This window comes from Notolepis coatsorum (genome assembly GCF_963971535.1).
Source record: "Notolepis coatsorum genome assembly, chromosome: 13".
NCBI lineage: Eukaryota > Metazoa > Chordata > Actinopteri > Aulopiformes > Paralepididae > Notolepis > Notolepis coatsorum.
Window position 1 is genome coordinate 12864327 of NC_140177.1, and position 22022 is coordinate 12886348.

Here is a 22022-nt window from a genome sequence, read left to right on the forward strand (position 1 = left end):
GGGGGGGGAGACAGAGAGAGAGATAGTTAGATCATCATCATCATCATCATCACAAGTACCGGTACCTGTCTGTACCACACCCAGTCTACATGATTGTGGAGACAGAGAGAGAGATAGTTAGATCATCATCATCATCATCATCATCATCATCATCATCATCATCACAAGTACCGGTACCTGTCTGTACCACACCCAGTCTACATGATTGTGGAGACAGAGAGAGAGATAGTTAGATCATCATCATCATCATCATCATCATCATCATCATCATCATCATCATCATCATCACAAGTACCGGTACCTGTCTGTACCACACCCAGTCTACATGATTGTGGAGACAGAGAGAGAGATAGTTAGATCATCATCACAAGTACTAGTACCTGTACCATGATTGTGAATGAAGAAACCTGAAAGAATACTGTCTCAATAGAACATGTAAACAATGTGCCTAATTTGATTAATTTGAGTTGAATTGTGGGACAAATCAAAAGACACAAATAGTGTCTTTGGTCTATACTATCTGCTATACTATAATATACTATACTATGCTACTATACTCTACTATAATGTACTATAATTAGTTTTAATAAAATGGGGGACCCTGATAATAAACAAGACAAATCAAGTTTCAAGATTTTATTATCATTTAAAATAACACGAGAAAAATAGGCATGATGTACTATATTAGTTTTAAATAGACAATAATAATAACTTACCCGTGGATGAAGAGGAAAGCTTCACGGCAGATTTGTATCGCCCCGAAGAAGTAGTGAGTGTAAGCATGTTGCCTTTTTTTGGAAATCGATTTATTTGCGATAGTCCATTCTGACTTTCGACCAAAAGCCTGGAGCTGAGCCATAATAATCAAATCATTATGATCCTCTTCGAGAGCCGCTATCTCAAAACGCCTTGTGTAAACTTCATCACGGTCCAATTTTGTGATACATGACCGCCGATTAAGAATGTCATTTTCTTTATCACTCTGGACGCATTTACAAGTAAATCGCAAAAGTCTTTCCATTTCGCGTTCGTGGCTCTCGTCAGATTCAACTTCCACAAAGCACATTACATGTTCTACCTTGTCTCCAAATCCGTTAGTTGTGTTGTCACCATCATCTGGCTCTACCTCGTCTCCAAATCTGTTTGTGTCGTCACCATCATCTGCTTCTACCTCGTCTCCAAATCTGTTTGTGTCGTCACCATCATCTGCCTCTACCTCGTCTCCAAATCTGTTTGTGTCGTCACCATCATCTGCGTTGTCTTCTTCTTCTGAACCAGAATCTGAGTTTCTTTTTGGATTTTTATTCGGCTCAAAGAAATCCGTGATGAATGTTCCTAGAGAGCGTTCATCTTCAACACAGTGTGCTCCGAAGTGAGCAAACCGGTTTAATGCATCGGCAACTGCCCTCGCTGTAGGTTCCATGGTGACTGTCAAGCATGCACTGCGTGCTCTCTGTTTAATACCCATCCATCAATGGCATCAACTTAATGACGTCACCGCCTGACCAATAAGCATTTAGATGTAAATACATGTAGTGTGGTAGTGAAAGACACAACAACTAGGTTAACCTTCTGTAGTGTGGTAGTGAAAGGTTAACCTTCTGTAGTGTGGTAGTGAAAGGTTAACCTTCAGTAGTGTGGTAGTGAAAGGGTTAACCTTCTGTAGTGTGGTAGTGAAAGGTTAACCTTCTGTAGTGTGGTAGTGAAAGGATTAACAGTAATAGCATAATCTCAATATATCTCTAACAGATTACTCATATTTCTGAATTATAACCACTCAAATCTGTGTTTGTTTGATACAACGTATTTTTTCATCGAGAAAAAACGGATAAATAGTTTTTTTTACCATATTTCTACACATTTCCGCTGCCACATTACATTTATGAAATCTCGACGAAATACCTCTGAATAAGAATCAAAAAAATAATTAAAGATTGACCAGATCAAAACATATTAGGTGACAGCGCACCTGATCAGATCAAAACATTTTAGGTGACAGCGCACCTGACCAGATCAAAACATATTAGGTGAAGGTGACAAGGAAGCCACAGACTCATACCCCCCCGACACTCAACTAACCACCTCGGACAGTCCTTCATACCAGTGGCCATCAGGCTCCACAACAGTGGGCAGCGACTGTTGCCAGACATCGACCTAGAACTAATAGGAACCCAAGTAGGACAATAACACCACCTTATGCATACTGCACCTTATGTGGATACTGTGATACTGTGAATAATGAATAATGTATATTTCAGTTAGTTAGATAGTAAATTATATTGACCTATTTGTTTACACTGCTTGTGTTGTTTTCACTACCTGTACCCCCCCCCCCTTCCCCCATGCTGCTATGATGCCTGAATTTCCCCAAGGGGATCAATAAAGGAATATCTTATCTTATCTTAAAAGGAAAGATGAAATTACCTACCTGGGTTCCATCCTATAGAGGCAAATCTTTCCTGTGACAAAATGGGATCCAATGTAATAAAACTAAGTCAACCAACGAACTAGATTCCTGTACCAGATCTCCTCTCTGGTAAACAAGAATACCTTGAAGACTCTAACAGGAGTACTCATTCAAGGGTACTACGACTATGCTTGCACCTCATGGTACCAAAGCACCTCAAAGGCACTAAAAACAAGATTACAAACATCACAAAACAAACTGGTCAGACTACTGCTTGACCTTACTCCTAAAACCCACCTCACCCCTGTCCACTTTGACAACCTAGGATGGCTTAGAGTAGACGACAGAGTACAGCAACTTGCAATGGGCCTGGTCTACAAGATACACTACACCACTAAGATACCCATGTGCATGTCGAAATACTTCCCAAAGGTCAGTGAATACCACGACCACAACACCAGAGGGAGTTCCACAAATCATGTTCAACCCAGATAAAATAATTTAAAAAGAAAAAAAAAAAAAAATTAATAAAAGAAAATAGTCATAACTTAGAAATGAGATTGCATAGGTCTATGAATCGATATCGCGATTCTGTTTTGATTAATTGCCCAGCCCTACAGTGTGTACAGTAAGTTAGCTTGGTGATTATCATTGTGATGTAGGCTAAGCTGGCTAGCTACTGTTAGCATACAAGCACTGTAGCCTACTTACTTTTTCATCCACAACGTTTTTTCTGATCCAGATGCATAAAACCACTTCTTCATGTTGCTCAGTTGCTGGTTTATACTTCGGTCCTAATGTTGGCGCAAAGTTTAATTTAGCCTGACTTGACTTGTTATAGCTGTACAGCTTACTAACTACTAAACAACAACTTTCTCATAGTCTCAATTTTCACATAGTCAAAATGGGTCCAGCTGCATGTCCGGAGGATAGGTTTAGCTTGGGCCAATCTCAAGTTTCTCAAGTTTCTTTATTAGTTGTCATACAGAAGTACAGAATACTTTTATACAAAATGCTTCTTTATGTTACATTTTGTATAAAAGTATTCTGTACTTCTGTATGACAACTAATAAAGAAACTTGAGAAACTTGAGATTGGCCCGAGCTAAACCTATTCTCCAGACATGCAGCTGGACCCATTTTGACTTTGCAATGCAGCAATCTCTGATTGGATTTGCAAGGCTGCCAATCATATTCAACCTCCGTGTATTGGATGTCAAGGGCTGTCAATCAATCAATCCTCCATTCAATGGCAAGAGTTTAACTGCACAGACCGTGCTTAGATGAAGTTAATAGCCTATTTTGATTCGCTGTTATTTATTATTTATTTAACAATGGGTCACACCTGTGAAGTTTTCTTCACGAATAATTACTGCAGGCAATACTGCAGTGCAGGCCTGCTCAGAGCTGTCAATTTTGGCCATTTTTGAAGAAAAAAAAATTCACTGGCATTTTTTTACAGAGGAAAACATTTATAATAAAATAATAATAATAATAATTAAAAAAAAAATATATATATATATTTTTTTATATATATATATATATATATATATATAGGTATATGTACATTAATAATAATTATGAATTATGAGTGAATTTGTGTTTCACGTGTTGTCATAGAGAAACCTCCACTGCATCAGCAGAAACGGAGGAAAGTCTGGAGGCCATGCAGAAAGATCTACTCTTGGATGTGAAGAAGAGGAACAACAGAGATGTTGTGAAACTGAAGATGGAGAAGACTTTCGCACATAGAAGACTTGAAGTCGTCCGTGATGCACCAATGGTGGAGCCTTTCATGGCAAGGTGGCCAGCTCTCTTTGAAGTCAGTGAGGTATGTATGGCTTATCTCATCTTGGATTTGCTGTTGATAACGTTACAAGGGAAGTGTTGGGTCCATTGTCAAACTGCTAATATGATTTTATATTTCGTTGTGCTATATCTCCCCCTTCCTGATCGGCTGTATATATAACTACCCTCTAACCATTTTATTCCGATTCCTGTGCTTTTTACCTGTCTTCAGATCCATGCTGAATTCAAGAGAATCACCACCATGCCACTTCAGTCCAAGTTCCTGTCTCAGCTTGATCTCCACTCTGACAACCTGACGAAGCTGTTCCAAAAGAGGGGAGGACAGCTAGGGGAAAAGCTCAAAAGGCAAATGGCACAAATGGCTGACGTAAGTGCTAACTGGTCCCACTGTCATGAAAAACCTACAAAGTTTTGAATTATGGCTGTTTTGGGGGAATTAAGATTTTTTTTATTGGAGGAAAGGCTATGGAAATGAATTTTTTAGTTACCACAAATGTTGGTAAAGAGGGCAATCAAATTGTACAGGAGGCCATGAGTGCTTTATTTTTCATCTTTTTCCTTTCACTATTTGCATCTTTTTGTCTCAGTTTGAACCTTTCCTCTAAAATGAGGTATAGTACCGCTTTCAAACCTCTAGTGCCGCGTTCATTTTTCAATACTGGTATACCGTGCAACACTACTCACAGCAAGGCTTGTGCCATCGTAGGAATCCTACTGTTATATTCTCAGAGAAATATGTAGTCATATAACAGTTTGAACCAGTAGTTTAAAATAAAGCACAATGGCTGAATTAAGACACTAATCAAGAAATGTTCCTTTCAGTGTGATGACGTGGATGCTGGACGTGAGTGTATCCTGAAGGGACTGTGTATCTACATGGGTGAAGATCCAGAAATCCTTGTGCGAGAATATGTGGTATGTAGGCCTACATGAATCGGTGCTTATTTCTTTTCTCATTTGGCCTTGTAGTCCATGCAGAGTAAGGTCTGACCCATGACTAATTGTAACAGAAAGTATCTTCACTTTTATGTTTATATTGATGCCACTGTCTGTTTGTCAGGGCTGAGACATATTTAGCCACCCCCCCCCCCCCCCCCCCCGACATACCACAAAGCGCTTCAGGCAGTCCTTTGTGCCGGTGGCAATCAGGCTCCACAACCAAGCAGGGCCAGGACGGGCTAACTGCTGTGGACTGGAGGAGCTGGGTTGTGGACTGTAACCAATTAATTTAATTTAATTATTTAACATCATGATTGGATTTTTTTTTTTTTTCACCACTTATAGCTCTATTTTAGCCCTATTTTAGCTCTTTTTATCCCTATGTATTTGTCCATCTTGTTTTTAACACATAGTAATAAGTGTATGTTATGTATTTACTGTTTTTACTGTTTTTAAATGGCTGTTATGCTGTAATGGACATCTGAATCTCCCCTCAGGGATAAATAAAGGTTTTCAATCAATCAATATAAGGTGTTTGCCCTTGTTTAACCTTTGTCTGTTTTCTACAGGGCATGGATGAAGACGTCATCAACAAGGCCATTGAAGACACCACTGTGGGGATTCATGTTCTTAAAGATCATGCTTCAAGTGACGAACCAGAGAACATAGGAATTATCCTCGAAGGCACCAAGATATTGGAAGGTCTGGATAATGGCGCATTAGCTGTTGCAATGCTGTTCGGACTGATGTATGCCTTAAACCTCAGCTACCCTTCGCAGTTCCGCTACACCTTTGAGGTAATCCAAAAGATTTTCATGGAACTGGATGGAGGTAAACTTTCAAACAAGGCACTCGCTCTAAAAAACAGGCTCTTTCAGTGAAAGCACGTTGAAAATGTTAATTAGCTAAAAACTTGTTGACCGACGGAGAGAAACAAACAGAGACAGACAGACAGTGATAGACATTGGGCCCACTTGTTCTATGCGCCGCCGAGGCATCTTGAAGTAAAACTCCAACATCTTCCCTGGAGTTGGACAAGAAGATACATACCTTTTTCGTCTCTCTGCATGCATTGGGCTTAGAGAACGCCTGGACCGTTAGCCTAGCTTAGCTTCATCACTGGAAGTGGGGCAGACATAGCCTAGTTCACTACAGTCAGGAAATATACTCCAAATACAACTCCCAAATGTTCCTGTAAACATGTTGTGACCTGTGTATTTACCACGTCTCCCAGTCACACAAGTCACACGAGTCTCCCAGTCACACAAGTCTCCAAGTCACTTGTGTGACTGGGAGACTTGTGTGACTTGGAGACTTGTGTGACTTGTGTGACTTGGAGACTCGTGTGACTTGTGTGACTTGGAGACTCGTGTGACTGGGAGACTTGTGTGACTTGGAGACTCGTGTGACTGGGATACTTGTGTGACTTGAAGACTTGTCTGACTGGGAGACTCGTGTGACTGGGAGACTTGTGTGACTTGGAGACTTGTGTGAATAGGAGACTCGTGTGACTTGTGTGACTTGGAGACTCGTGTGACTGGGAGACTTGTGTGACTTGGAGACTTGTGTGAATAGGAGACTTGTGTGACTTGTGTGACTTGGAGACTTGTGTGACTTGTGTGACTTGGAGACTTGTGTAACTGGGAGACTCGTGTGACTTGTGTGACTTGGAGACTTGTGTGACTGGGAGACTTGTGTGACTTGGAGACTTGTGTGACTTGTGTGACTTGGAGACTTGTGTAACTGGGAGACTCGTGTGACTTGTGTGACTTGGAGACTTGTGTGACTGGGAGAGTTGTGTGACTTGGAGTCTTGTGTGACTTGTGTGACTTGGAGACTCATGTGACTTGTGCGACTTGGAGACTTGTGTGACTGGGAGACTCGTGTGACTTGTGTGACTTGGAGACTTGTGTGACTGGGAGACTTGTGTGACTGGGAGACTTGTGTGACTTGTGTGACTTGGAGACTTGTGTGACTTGGAGACTTGTGTGACTTGTGTGACTTGGAGACTCATGTGACTTGTGCGACTGGGAGACTTGTGTGACTTGTGTGACTTGGAGACTCGTGTGACTTGTGCGACTTGGAGACTTGTGTGACTGGGAGACTCGTGTGACTTGTGTGACTTGGAGACTTGTGTGACTGGGAGACTTGTGCGACTGGGAGACTTGTGTGACTGGGAGACTTGTGTGACTGCGAGACTTGTGTGACTTGGAGACTTGGAGACTTGTGTAACTGGGAGACTTGTGTGACTAGTGTGACTGGGAGATGTGGTAAATACACAGGTCACAACATGTTTACAGGAACGTTTGGGAGTTGTATTTTGATTGTATTTGGAGTATATTTCCTGACTGTAGTGAACTAGGCTAGATGTCTGCCCCACTTCCAGTGATGAAGCTAAGCTAGGCTAACGGTCCAGGCGTTCCCTAAGCCCAATGCATGCAGAGAGACGAAAAAGGTATATATCTTCTTGTCTAACTCGAGGGAAGATGTTAAATAAGCTAATTTCCCAAAATGTTTGAGTTTTCCTTTAAGATCACCTGCTATCAAAATGTCTCAATCAAACCTGCACCACCTCGCCGTCTGTTGTTATTACATAATTTATTTCATTGCTTTTTATAAACATACGCACTTAAAGTTTTTCTATTTTTCAGCAAATCTCTTCATTACACCAATACTGTTGTGCTGTATTATGTTTGTAGGTGAAGTATTTACCTATATGCTGTCGATGCAGGGTTTACTTGTTGTTCAAGTAAGTTCAAGTTACTTGTTGTATTTTGTATTTCTCTTCATCCATTACTTAATCTTACACCAGATGTGTATCAACAGTAGTTTTTTTCCCTTATTTTCATTTGTTTGTGGTAACAGTTCACAGTATTTTGTATTTGCCTTTTAAATCCCGTTTATGCTGTTAAATAATGCCTTAATCTGTAGTGATGCAAAAGCTTGGACCTACTTGATAGTTTCTGTTACATTCCCAGCACCTAACCCTGTAACATAAATAGAATAGAATAGAAATACTTTAATCATCCCGAGGGAAATTTGGCACTACAAATTGTTCACAGTAAACATTTAGGTAGACAAAACAAATCACAAATAAGAACAAAAAATTGCCTAAGAATAAAGAATAAAATAAAATACGGTCTGGGATTCACATTTCCTATGTAATGTATGTACATGCTAATATAAATACAGTAAAAAATAGAGATCTACATTAAGTTTATACGTGTAATATTGACAATGTTGTTTTAAAAGTAAAAGTCCAGGAAGATGGTAACCGTCACTCTGTGCTCAGTGATGCAGTGAGGCACAGTGATGCATATATAGTCTGATCACTGTGCATCACTGAGCACATGAGTGACAAATCAAGTCCATTAGTTACATTATTAAAGCTCTGATCTATAATTATAATAGAAATATCTACTGCACTAACCAATTCAAAACATTATGGAAATGTACTAGTGCTATCAATTCATAATTAATGGATATATCTTTAAATACAAGGACAAACACTAACCAGCAAAATGTGTTTTAATGTGTTATGATGCCTTAATCGTAATTGTAACTGAGGGGTACAATTCCCTGACTGTATTGTTAAGTATGGTATTAAACCACTACCTCTTGTACTTTAACTTCTGGCCATCCAGTACATGATATAGATATGATGAACACTTTCCCACCTGATGAAACGAAGTCCACACAAATGTACAAATCGAATATTTAATATAGCAAAAGGTATATACAACGTTCACTTGTTTACACTTATGATTTGAAATGCACTTGTATGGCAAATGAGTAGGTAAATCAACATTGAATGTCCAATCTCTGGTTACGCAGGGAGTAAGTATACAACCCGGTTCTTTAGGAAACTATAGCGATGGTACTTAAATGATTATAGCTGGATACACTAAGGGGGGGGGGGGTCCCGCTGGTTGTAAGACAGTAGGAGGGGGGGGGGGTTAGAGAAGCCGCTGGCGGTATCCCATCTGGCCGACGATTTCTTGGGAGAATTCAAAGTCTTGAACACGGTGCCCACAGAACCTCGGTCCCCAGATGAATACAGCTGGACCCTCTGGTGGACGGTAGCTGCCGGTCCACAACGGAGAGACGTGAGGCGACCTCACTGGTGTAGAGCGCCGTCTCACCTGGAGTCCTCTCCGGGGGGTAGTTCCAACACTCAGCAGTGTTGGCCGTTATCCATGGAATAATCAAAGCACCCAAAGCATAATCCAAGCCGTGGAAGGCTCGCCGTCGTCCGGGTAGAGTAATCCAATGTACAGGTCCAGTCGCCCTGGCCCGGAGCTCCTCGGATGCAAGCACCACTAGTGGTCTGCCCAGCCTGGTTAAGACTCCAGATAACGTCAGGAACGATGGGGGTACTGATAACTTTATAACTCTAACCGAACGATGCACCATACATAATAGACTATTATTAGCTTAATAGAAATACGTCCAACTCGACGGTATAGTGCCAAACTATGACAATTCAACTATCAATCCACACGATATCTCAATGCCTATTCTGAGGCCAAGTAGGCCTTACTGCACCACACGTGCGTCGTGGGTGAGGCTTCGCGTCTGTTACTCGGTTGGAGGGTAAAGAACTAATGGACTAAAAGAAAGTTCTACTTTACTCGCGCCATATATATATGCGCTGTGAACAAATAGTACCATTCGTATTTCGCCAGACGTATTCCTACGCGGAACCGGGCTTGCCACGACATGTTGGGCGGCACGATTGAACTTGAACCTAGGGGTATGGCTGCTGGCGCCAGGTTCTCGTCCAATGGTAGAATGAAACTATTATGGGCTGTTTAGTAGACTAAAGGGATATTCAGTGCATATTGTACAAGGAATATACAGGGGATATCAAACGATATACAAATACTATTTAAATATATATATATAAATAAATATATATATTCGGTTTAATCTGATCCTTCACAACAGCCGCCCCCTAATTAGTCCCACCTAATTAGCTAAGCAGAGACAGATTAACCGCACTGTCTACCACTCAAGGTCCGCTGTAAGGGTCAGTCAACTCACAAAGTCATGGGGTCATGGTCATCATCGATAGTATCTGGGAGTCGGGGCAGTTCTATTAGCCTCGCCACGGGTCGTGTGTAAGTGCGCCCTTGGACGAGTACTTCAGCTGCTCGGACCTTGCCATCAGCACCGGTGATCACTTTGCTTACGGGGCCAGCCGGCCACATAGCTCTGGGTAGTGACTGGTCGATAATCATGACGACTGTTCCTTCTGTCAAATTGTCTCTCTCTTTTACCCACTTCTGGCGGGTCTGTAGAGACGGTAGGTAGTGGAGTAGGAAGCTGCTCCAAAACTTGTCAGCTAGTACTTGACTGTACCTCCACATTCTTCGGCCGTTCGCTTCTTCAGGCCTGTACATTGTCTGGGGTAGCGCGGGGTCCAGCCGCCCAATTAAGAGTGTGTTGGGGGTGACTGGGTCGACATCTGCTACATCACTGGAGACGTAACCGAGGGGCTTTGAGTTCAATACTCCCTCGATCTCCGTGAGGACTGTCATTAGGACTTCTTCCGCCACAGTCTGGGCCCCAAGCACGGCGTACAGGGCTGTCTTTATAGAACGTACTTCACGTTCCCAGGTTCCACCGAAGTGGGGTGCGTTCGGGGGATTAAACTGGAAGTCAATCTGGGATGGAGCGAGGTGGGTCTTAAGTTCTGGGCCCATAGCTTGGAAGCTCTCTCTCAGCTCTCTTTCTCCGCCTTTGAAGTTTGTCCCGTGATCAGACAACAATGTAGACAGTTTTCCTTTCCGTGATGTGAATCTTCGGAAGGCCATAAGGAATGAGTCTGTGCTCATGGTCGGAAGGAGCTCGATATGTATCGCTCTGGTGGTCATGCATTTGAATACAATACCCCACCGCTTCTCGGTTCCTCTTCCTCTCTTTATATACAACGGGCCAAAACAGTCCATGCCTGTGGAGTGGAATGGCTTGTCGCCGAGTCGGAGGCGACATGGAGGTATGTCAGCCATCCGTGGTATGCTGGGCTGCGCGCGCCACTTTCGGCAGTCTAGACAGGTTCGCTGGAAGCGTCGCACCGCTTCTCTTCCTTGAAGTATCCAATAGCGACGTCTGATCTCCGCGAAGACTCTCTCTGCTCCTGCGTGGTGTACATCCTCGTCGTATTTCTTTATGATCAGCTCTGTGACCTTGTGTCGGCTGTTCAAGACTATCGGGTACTTAATGTCATCCGGTAGATCGAGGGCTCTCCGCAGGCGACCACCCACTCTGATGAGATTATGGGCGTCACTCTCGGGTGCCAGGTGGAGCAGTCTGCTGTCTGATGGGACGGGCTTTCCTCCCTGTAGACAGTCTAGCTCATCGGGGAACGAGTCTCTCTGGGCTCGTTGTAGTAGAAGAAGTTCTGCTTCTTCGTAGTCAGCTGCTGAAATGTCAGTGGTGGACTGAATCTCTGGGTGGTGCCACAGGAATGTTCTTTGCTGCGCACTCTCTAGGGTAATGCAGTCATCTATGTTGGGGTCTGTGGAGGCGACTGTGCTCAGTCCACAGAACATAGGTTTCTTGTTCTCAGCCTCCTCGTTACTTGCTTCCCGTGGGGTGGGCGTAGGCCACTCTTCTTCCGGGAGCTTGAGGAATTCTGGTCCGTCACTGTAGATGTTGCGACGGGTGAGGTCATCCAGAGACATTCCCCGGGTGATGACGTCAGCTGGGTTGTGTTTGGTGTCCACATACCGCCAGCTCGCTGCTTCTGTTAACTCTCGAATCTCGGTGACTCTGACTCCCACGAAGACTTTGTATCTGCATGAATCAGACTTGATCCATGTGAGTACTGTCGTGGAATCTGACCACAAGATTGTTCTGTGCACCGGAATGGTGAGTTCACGTTGGATTAAGGTGGCTAGATGCGCTCCTGCTAGGGCTGCGCAGAGCTCTAGACGCGGGATAGATTGTTGCTTTCGTGGGGCTATTCTTGAGCGAGCCAGGATGAAAGCAGTGTGTATCTTTCCTCCCTTCTCTTGGGCACGCAAGTAGGCCACCGATCCATAGGCTACTTCGGAGGCGTCGCTGAAGACGTGTAGATCAATCTTGCATGTCTCTGGCCTCACTGTGGATGGGAAGTAGCTGCGGCGTATGTTGACGCCTGGGAGTGAGCGGAGTTCCGTCTCCCACTCTCTCCATGTTGAGGCAAGGTGTGCGGGTATTGGGTCGTCCCAGCCCTGGTCCTTGTCCCATAGTGCTCGTACAATCATCTTTGCCCTGGTGGTGTAACGTAGAATACATCCCAACGGGTCATATTGTCTGGCGAGTGTTCTGTACACACTCCGTCTGGTGGTCGGTGTCGCCGTCGACCTTCCCTGCTCTGGAGTCAAGGGTTTGTGTCTATAGTGGAGCGAGTCTGTTTTGAAGCGCCAGACTAGTCCTAGTGTCATTTCTTGGGCTTCTCCTGGGATGGTCGCCATCCAGGTCTCGCTGCTGGCAGCCTTGTCCGCGGGGGAGAGGCTGCGCAATACGTGCGGGTCACTGCTGGCCCACTGCCTGAGATCAAAGCCGCCTTTGATCAGGGAGGCGCGTAGCTTGATTAGGAGAGCCTCGGCTTCTTCTTGAGTCGAAACGCTCTGTAAACAGTTGTCCACGTAGAAACTGTTCTTCACACTGTGTCGGACCTCTTCATCTGCTGCTGGGTCCTCTGCGACGTGTTTCTGTAGTGCAAATGTAGCACAGCACGGGCTGCATGTGGTTCCGAAGGGGAGTACTTCCCACTGGTAGATGGCTGGGTTCTCATCTCCGATCCTCTCTCTCCATAGGAACCGCAGCAGGGGCTTGTCCTCCTCCACTAGTCTCACCTGCAGGAACATCCCTTTGATATCCCCGCTGATAGCCACCTTGTCCTGGCGGAAGCGCAGTAGCACGCCTAGTAGGGAGGGGCCGAGTGTGGGGCCGGGCAAGAGCTCTTTATTCAGATTTTGGGATCCGATCTGGTAGCTGCAGTTAAACACAATGCGATCCTTGCCGTTGTGGTGGACCTTGTGATGCGGCACGTACCATGATTCGGTCGTCTGATCGGCCTCTTTAATGTCAATCTTTGTTACGTGTCCCGCTGTGATTAGCTTCTCAATCTCAGCGCGGTACACACTCTCTTGAGCGGGGTCTTTGGCTAGGCGCCGCTCCGTGTTCAATAGATAGCGCTCCGTGGCGTCTTTCTTTGCGTGAAAGGTGGGCATTCCCTCTCGCCTCAGGAGTGGAGTTGCGTATCTCATCACTCCGCCGACTGTGACTCTCTTTGTCCCCTGCTCGAGTAGGTTGATGGCGTAAATGTCTTCTTTAGAACGAATATCTTTCTTTTCGTTCTTAAAGGGCATTGTCTCTAGTGTCCATAGCCTCTCGACATGCTGCAGGAGAGTGGTGTCTTCTTCTGTCGTTCTGGAGTGGAGGCAGCTAGTGGCTGCTGTTCGGTTGAGAGATTTCGCGAGGGGGCCTTGTAGGGTCCACCCTAGGCGGGTCTCGACTGCTGCAGGACAGCCTCGGGGTCCTGTATGGACCCGGTCAATCGGGACTATGAGTTCTGCGTGGTCGGAGCCTATCAGCAGGGTCGGGGTAGCGCCGTCTATGAGCGGGATAGGTAGTTGTCGCAGGTGCACATATTTATCCATCAACTTGGCGATAGGGTAGGTGTACTGCGATAGTCCTATTTCTTGGCTGGTGAAAGCATTTGTAATCCTATACCGTCGCTCTGGCTGCCCGTTTGCTGCGATAGTGAAGGAGACATTCTCGCCCTTTATCGTCTTTAAATCTCTTCTTATTGTCCGAATCGTCATTTCGTTCTCGCTCCCCCGCAGTCCCAGATGGGCCGGAGCGGACGCGAGCAGCAGGGTCTTCTCTGACCCGTCATCAAGGACGGCGTAAGTGTCCATGACTTTATCTTGGTAGCTCAATGTCACACGGACTACCTTTAAGAGCACTTGGGCGCTGCTGCTGCTGGCGGGGTCAATGTACATGACACTTGCCTTGGTGCCGCTCGATGGTGCAGGTGAAGGCCGTCTTCTGTTACTGTCGTGTAGTATATCTAGATGGGCTCCGTCGCACCGACTGCACCTTTTCTTTAGGCGGCATTCGGCTGCCATGTGTGGTCGCGCACATCGGTAACAGCGCCTGTTGGACTTTATCCATTGACTCACTTCTTCTGCATTCATCTTTGTGAATAGGTCACATTGTGACAGCCAGTGTTCTTTCTCACAGTAGGGACACGCCATCTTCCACTTCTCTTTTCTCGAGGGGGTGCTGTGGCTCTTACTGCTCGGTACTGACTCTGATTGGTGCATGACAGTCACCGATCTTCTTCCATCATTTATTCTCCTGGGTCCCTCTCTGGAGCTTGGCGTGCTCCGCCCGAACGTATCCAGTCGTAAGCTGCTGACTTCTCTCGCCAGGAAGTCGGCTAGATCAAGGAGGGATGGTTCGGGGCCGTTGGGATCCCGGTAGTCTCTCTGCCGCCTAAAACGCTCTTGTCTTGCGGGTGGCAGCTTCTCCAAAATCCTCTCGACGTTAGAGTTGGCGTATAGCTCGTGCATGCCCTTTTCCCGTTGCGCTCCCAGCATCCCTACCAGGGACTGCACTTTGATTGACAGGTCGTCTAATGAGCGATTGTCTGTTGCTGGGGGTAGGCGATCAATATGCCTTATCTCTTGGATTACGTAATCCCATATACGTCCATATCTCTGGTCCAGCGCCGCCAGGGCCGCTGTGTATGGGGTCGTAGAGGTGGCATAGGCTAGCGCTATATTGTGCGCTCGCGGTACTTTCAGGTGCTTCAGTAATATTGCATACTTGTGGCATTCATCAGCGACATCCACCATCATTGTCTCTAAGCAAATCCGGAGCTCCGTGTACTGTGCTCGATTCTCATAGGTGAAGTCTGGAAACGACGGCGTGGCAATGTATGATGCCGTGGATGGCTGATACATCGGCGAGCATTGGGGGAGAGACCTCCTAGGCGAGTCCCCTCTTGCGCCTCTCTGTGGGCTGGTACCGACAGGGTACCATGGCCCGCTGGTCCAGGTGCTATTCCTCGGGGCTGGTCGTGCGTCGTGCTCACCCGTGAATAGAGTCGGGGGTCTGTAGCGCAGCGCCGCGGGGGTATAGCCTGGGCTGTACTGGACCTCCTGGTCCGGTGGAGTACTGTGCTGTCGTCGGGCTTGGTTCTCCTCCTCTCCCTCTTCTTCCTCTATCAGGTCTTCCAGATCCTGTAGTCGTTGATTTAGCTTCTCCGCAGTGTATGCCGCTCCTTCCTTGTAGCTGGGTCTCGCTTGGACCGGTCTGGGAAGGGGGTCTGCGGGGGGTATAGGCTTGGTCTGTTGGTCAAGTTCAGGGTCGCTTGCTCGGTTAGGAGACGCTGCCCTTGACTGTTGTCTCGACGAGTTCCTTGAACCCCTGGCGGAGGGAGAGGGTGTTGCCTTGCGGATCAGCTGCTCCATTAGCTGCGCTTGTAACTTGTCACGCTCGACTTCGCGCTTGGTGAGATCTGCTTCTCTTTGGGCACTGGCAGCGGCGCGCTGGGCGTCGGCCCGGTCTCTTGCCATATTCTCTTCCGTCTGAAGGCGTCTCATCTCCAGGCGTGTGCGCTCTTCTTCGCTCCGTTGCTGTGCTTGGAGTCGATCGCGTTCGCCCTGAAGTCGGTCGCGTTCGGTAGAGGCTGTCAGGCTGACGAGGAACGCCTGTTGTAGCATCCTCTCCGCTTCGCTGGGGGAAGGCGGTTGTGGAGGTGAGCCGCTCCTGGGTGAGCCGCTCCTGGGTGTACTCGTTGGGGAGTCCTGGAGCTCTATTTCCTCGGCGCTCTCCTCCTCTTCTTCCGTGCAGAGTTCTCTCTCTGTAGGGTTGTCTTCCTCCCGGGGCTGGTCGGGGACTACTTCTTCGGTATTGGCGGGGGGTAAAGGCATGTCAGCTCCCTCCTGGTCCCCACCGTGAGCTTGGTCAGTTACATTAGAACCTACTAGGGCCTCTGTGGTCGGGGAAACCTGGTCGTTAAGGTCAGACATAATTTTACTTTCTACTTTTACCGCGTTTACCGTTTGTCGAAGGCTAGGTAGTTGACTGACAGCGTAATCCTCTAAGTACTGAGGTGTCTGTCGTCTGCGCCGCGGGCGTTCTACGTTAGGAGGACCGTTTCGTGGAGTGTTCATCATAGGCCATTTTAATATTAATAACACTATATTAATATTACACTAGTTACCCTCCGGCTCGAAGGACCAATTGTAACTGAGGGGTACAATTCCCTGACTGTATTGTTAAGTATGGTATTAAACCACTACCTCTTGTACTTTAACTTCTGGCCATCCAGTACATGATATAGATATGATGAACACTTTCCCACCTGATGAAACGAAGTCCACACAAATGTACAAATCGAATATTTAATATAGCAAAAGGTATATACAACGTTCACTTGTTTACACTTATGATTTGAAATTCACTTGTATGGCAAATGAGTATTCGTAGGTAAATCAACATTGAATGTCCAATCTCTGGTTACGCAGGGAGTAAGTATACAACCCGGTTCTTTAGGAAACTATAGCGATGGTACTTAAATGATTATAGCTGGATACACTAAGGGGGGGGGGGGGTCCCGCTGGTTGAAAGACAGTAGGAGGGGGGGGGGGGGGTTAGAGAAGCCGCTGGCGGTATCCCATCTGGCAGACGATTTCTTGGGAGAATTCAAAGTCTTGAACACGGTGCCCACAGAACCTCGGTCCGCAGATGAATACAGCTGGACCCTCTGGTGGACGGTAGCTGCCGGTCCACAACGGAGAGACGTGAGGCGACCTCACTGGTGTAGAGCGCCGTCTCACCTGGAGTCCTCTCCGGGGGGTAGTTCCAACACTCAGCAGTGTTGGCCGTTATCCATGGAATAATCAAAGCACCCAAAGCATAATCCAAGCCGTGGAAGGCTCGCCGTCGTCCGGGTAGAGTAATCCAATGTACAGGTCCAGTCGCCCTGGCCCGGAGCTCCTCGGATGCAAGCACCACTAGTGGTCTGCCCAGCCTGGTTAAGACTCCAGATAACGTCAGGAACGATGGGGGTACTGATAACTTTATAACTCTAACCGAACGATGCACCATACATAATAGAATATTATTAGCTTAATAGAAATACGTCCAACTCGACGGTATAGTGCCAAACTATGACAATTCAACTATCAATCCACACGATATCTCAATGCCTATTCTGAGGCCAAGTAGGCCTTACTGCACCACACGTGCGTTGTGGGTGAGGCTTCGCGTCTGTTACTCGGTTGGAGGGTAAAGAACTAATGGACTAAAAGAAAGTTCTACTTTACTCGCGCCATATATATATGCGCTGTGAACAAATAGTACCATTCGTATTTCGCCAGATGTATTCCTACGCGGAACCGGGCTTGCCACGACATGTTGGGCGGCACGATTGAACTTGAACCTAGGGGTATGGCTGCTGGCGCCAGGTTCTCGTCCAATGGTAGAATGAAACTATTATGGGCTGTTTAGTAGACTAAAGGGATATTCAGTGCATATTGTACAAGGAATATACAGGGGATATCAAACGATATACAAATACTATTTAAATATATATATATAAATAAATATATATATTCGGTTTAATCTGATCCTTCACAACAGTAATGATGCAAAAGCTTGGACCTACTTGATAGTTTCTGTTACATTCCCAGCAGTATTTATATGCTGTCGATGCAGGGTTTACTTGTTGTATTTTGTATTTCAACTTTGATAGTCAACTGTCCCGAACAGTTTTAGAAACATTGACTATATGCTGTCGATGCAGGGTTTACTTGTTGTATTTTGTATTTATCTTCATCCATTACTTAATCTTACACCAGATGTATATCAACAGTCGTTTTTTTCCCCTTATTTTCATTTGTTTGTGGTAACAGTTCACAGTATTTTGTATTTGCCTTTTACAGTGAGCATATGCACTTCATAGAGAACCACTGAAACATTATACTACAGGTCATGTTTTTGTTCCCAAAACTACATTGCGGAGCTTCAAACACACCAAGACACATACACACAACATACACACACATTTGTATAACACCAAGACACATTCATGCAACATACGCACACATTTTGATCACACCAAGACACATACACGCAAAATACACACACATTTCTATCACACTAACGTACCAGGAGTTCTTAAACAACTAAGTTAAAAGAGAATTAAAACACTAACAATTCAAAACATTATGGAAATGTACTAGTGCTATCAATTCATAATTAATGGATATATCTTTAAATACAAGGACAAACACTAACCAGCTAAATGTGTTTTAATGTGTTATGATGCCTTAATCGTAGTGATGCAAAAGCTTGGACCTACTTGATAGTTTCTGTTACATTCCCAGCAGTATTTATATGATGTCGATGCAGGGTTTACTTGTTGTATTTTGTATTTCAACTTTGATAGTCAACTGTCCCGAACAGTTTTAGAAACATTGACTATCTATTATTATATATTGACTATATATAGCCACTGCTGTTGTTCACCTACCTCATGGTCAATAAAATGTTAAACATTTTTGGTACATAACTCTGACTCTTAAGCTTAGACCTACTTGATAGTTTCTGTTACATTCCCAGCAGTATTTATATGCTGTCGATTCAGGGTTTACTTGTTGTATTTTGTATTTCAACTTTGATAGTCAACTGTCCCGAACAGTTTTAGAAACATTGACTATCTATTATTATATATTGACTATATATAGCCACTGCTGTTGTTCACCTACCTCATGGTCAATAAAATGTTAAACATTTTTGGTACATAACTCTGACTCTTTGCCTTTTTTGTCAATGCCAAAACATGTAAGATTGTATGAACTTGAACAAATCAAGTTAGATTCACTTTAAGAAATCAAGTTGTGTTAACTTGAACAAATCAAGTTAGATTTACATTAAGAAATCAAGTTGTGTTTTGAACAAATCAAGTTAGATTTACATTAAGAAATCAAGTTGTGTTTTGAACAAATCAAGTTAGATTTACATTAAGAAATCAAGTTGGGTTTTGAACAAATCAAGTTAGATTTACATTAAGAAATCAAGTTGGAGTTAGTGTTGAACATCATTAAAATATGTTAACATTACACAATTAAATTGTGTTTACTGTAACGACAAATATGTTGAATCAACATGTTTATTTTAAGTAATCTTAATGTGAATGCAATATGTTGGGTTCACAAGCAATAAGTAAGTAAGGAGAACGAGGAAAAGTATGTCAGTTGGACATATTCTGATCATGTGGAACCAATGTACACATTAAAATCAAGTAAATCCAACAAACTTTTTTTTTCAGTGCAGTCTGTTCAGGAAGCAAGGTCAGTGAGATGTGGTGTTCCACAAGGAAGCATACTAGGACCGCTACTGTTCCTAATTTATGCAAATGACATGTCGTCAGCTTGTGACTGCAGCTTGTTCTTGTTCGCAGACGACTCAGCCCTGCTGGTCTCTGACAAGAACAAGTTACAGGTTGAAAAAACCCTCAGCTCGGAACTAGGCAAAATCTGCATAATGGCATCCAATGTAATAAAAAAAGTCAACCAACGAACTCGATTCTTGTACCGGATCTCCTCTCTGGTAAACAAGAATACCCTGAAGACTCTGGCAGGAGCACTCATTCAAGGATACTACGACTATGCTTGCACCTCATGGTACCAAAGCACCTCAAAGGCGCTAAAAACAAAATTACAAACATCTCAAAACAAACTAGTCAGACTACTGCTTGACCTTACTCCTAGAACCCACCTCACCCCTGCCCACTTTGACAACCTAGGATGGCTTAGAGTAGACGACAGAGTACAGCAACTTGCAATGGGCCTGGTCTACAAGATACACTACACGACCAAGGTACCCATGTACATGTCAAAATACTTCCCAAAGGTCAGTGAATACCACGATCACAACACCAGAGGGAGCTCCACAAATCATGTTAAACCCAGATTCGGCTCAAACAAGGGACTAAACACGTTTCGCAATTATGCCACATCAATTTGGAACACCCTACCCAAAGCTGTAAAGGAATGTGAATCACTACCCACTTTCAAAACCACTCTCAAAGAACACCTACGGGAGACTGCAATTCGAAACTGGCCCCTGCAAATGTCCTAACCCAACCCCCTCCAATGTACAGTAAATGACCAAGTATGGTTTTGTCAATATTCCAATGTACAGTTTTGCTTGTACAGTTGTACAGTGTTCCCCCCCACCCCTCCTACCCAACCCCCCCCCCCCCAAGGTTTTTCAAGCCTAGGTCGGTGCCTTATGCCATGAAGGTCAAAGTGGAGGAGGAGCTGGAACGTTTGCAGAAGCAAGGCATCATTGAACCCGTCCAATTCTCAAGGTGGGCGGCTCCCATTGTTCCAATCCTGAAAGAGGATAATACAGCAAGCATATGTGGAGACTACAAGGTGACGGTAAATCAGGTCTCTAAGCTGGAGGAGTATCTACTACCAAGAGTGGAGGACCTGTTTGCAACCTTGTCAGGGGGGAAGCTTTTCACAAAGCTAGACTAAATGTAAATGTTTTGAATATTGAACACTGCTGATATTTTGTAGCGGAGGGATGTGCAGAAGAGCGGTAATAATACATATTATTCCCAAATTGCTGATGAAAGTGTTATGTGCAACAGCATAGAAAGCAGTGTTGTAGTACTCGAGTCCTGGACTGATTTTCAGGACTCGTGACTCGACTTGGACTTGAGCAATGACTGCATTCGGACTCAGAAAGTGCAGATGAGGACTCTGACTTGTTAATTGATATAGATAAGATATTGACGGCTAGTACATTTGTTTGGGTATTGCGTCACAAAGTAAATAAGCTTCCTTTGAAATGGTGACTGCTGTGTCATTTATGTTTAATGTAGACCTTTTTCTATTTGTATGTCAGCTCTTTGACTGCCAGAGTGGAGTGGACTCAACCTTGATGACTCAGACTCGGACTAGGGTAATGGGGACTCGACTCAGACTCGACTCTGGCTCTTCTTTGGTGACTCGGACTTGGACACTCGGACTCGAACATGGGCACTCGAGACCCGACTCAGACTCAAGACTTACTGTAGTGACTCGACTACAACACTGATAGAAGGAAATGACACTTCCCTGTACGTGATGACATATGATTATGTGAACGAAGAGCCCCTTTCTGTGCTTTTCAAAACATCCTACCATGATTTACATTTAAAAAGGAAGCGTCTAATGTGTGTTATACAACGGCATGCAAATTTCTCGATTCTGATTGGCCATTCACACGTCTTTATTGGCAACAATCCACGGTCCTGGGCTCAGGACCCGCCCACAACCAAATCACATAACCCTCCCCGGCTCACTCCGGGAGAAAACAGGATCGCGGACAACAAATGGTTATGTTGAAAGCACCATAACGACTAAATATGAAGCGATTCTGTCAAGGGGAATGTGTTAGTATTTTAAACAATGTTGGATGATGTAATTGATGGGTCTTGACTCAATCTAGAACAAAAGAAAAATCGCGGATTGATTGATAGATTAATTGATTGATTTAAATTTCTTCCTTCCTACTTTCTACTGAATGCAGCGTTCTCTCTCACACTGTCCGACGCTGGCGTACCCACAAACACACACACACACATACACACACACACACACATACACACACACACGCACACACACACTGTGACACACACACACACACACACACACACACTCCTGTCTGCAACAGCGGGGGAGTCAGACTGAGAGAGAAGCAGCGCTGTTTTAAGTGAGCATGGTCTATTGAATTGATTGATTGGTTGATTGCTAATTTTATTACTGTACCCCTGGTTTCCAACTGGTTAAGTTTAGGCTAAAAGA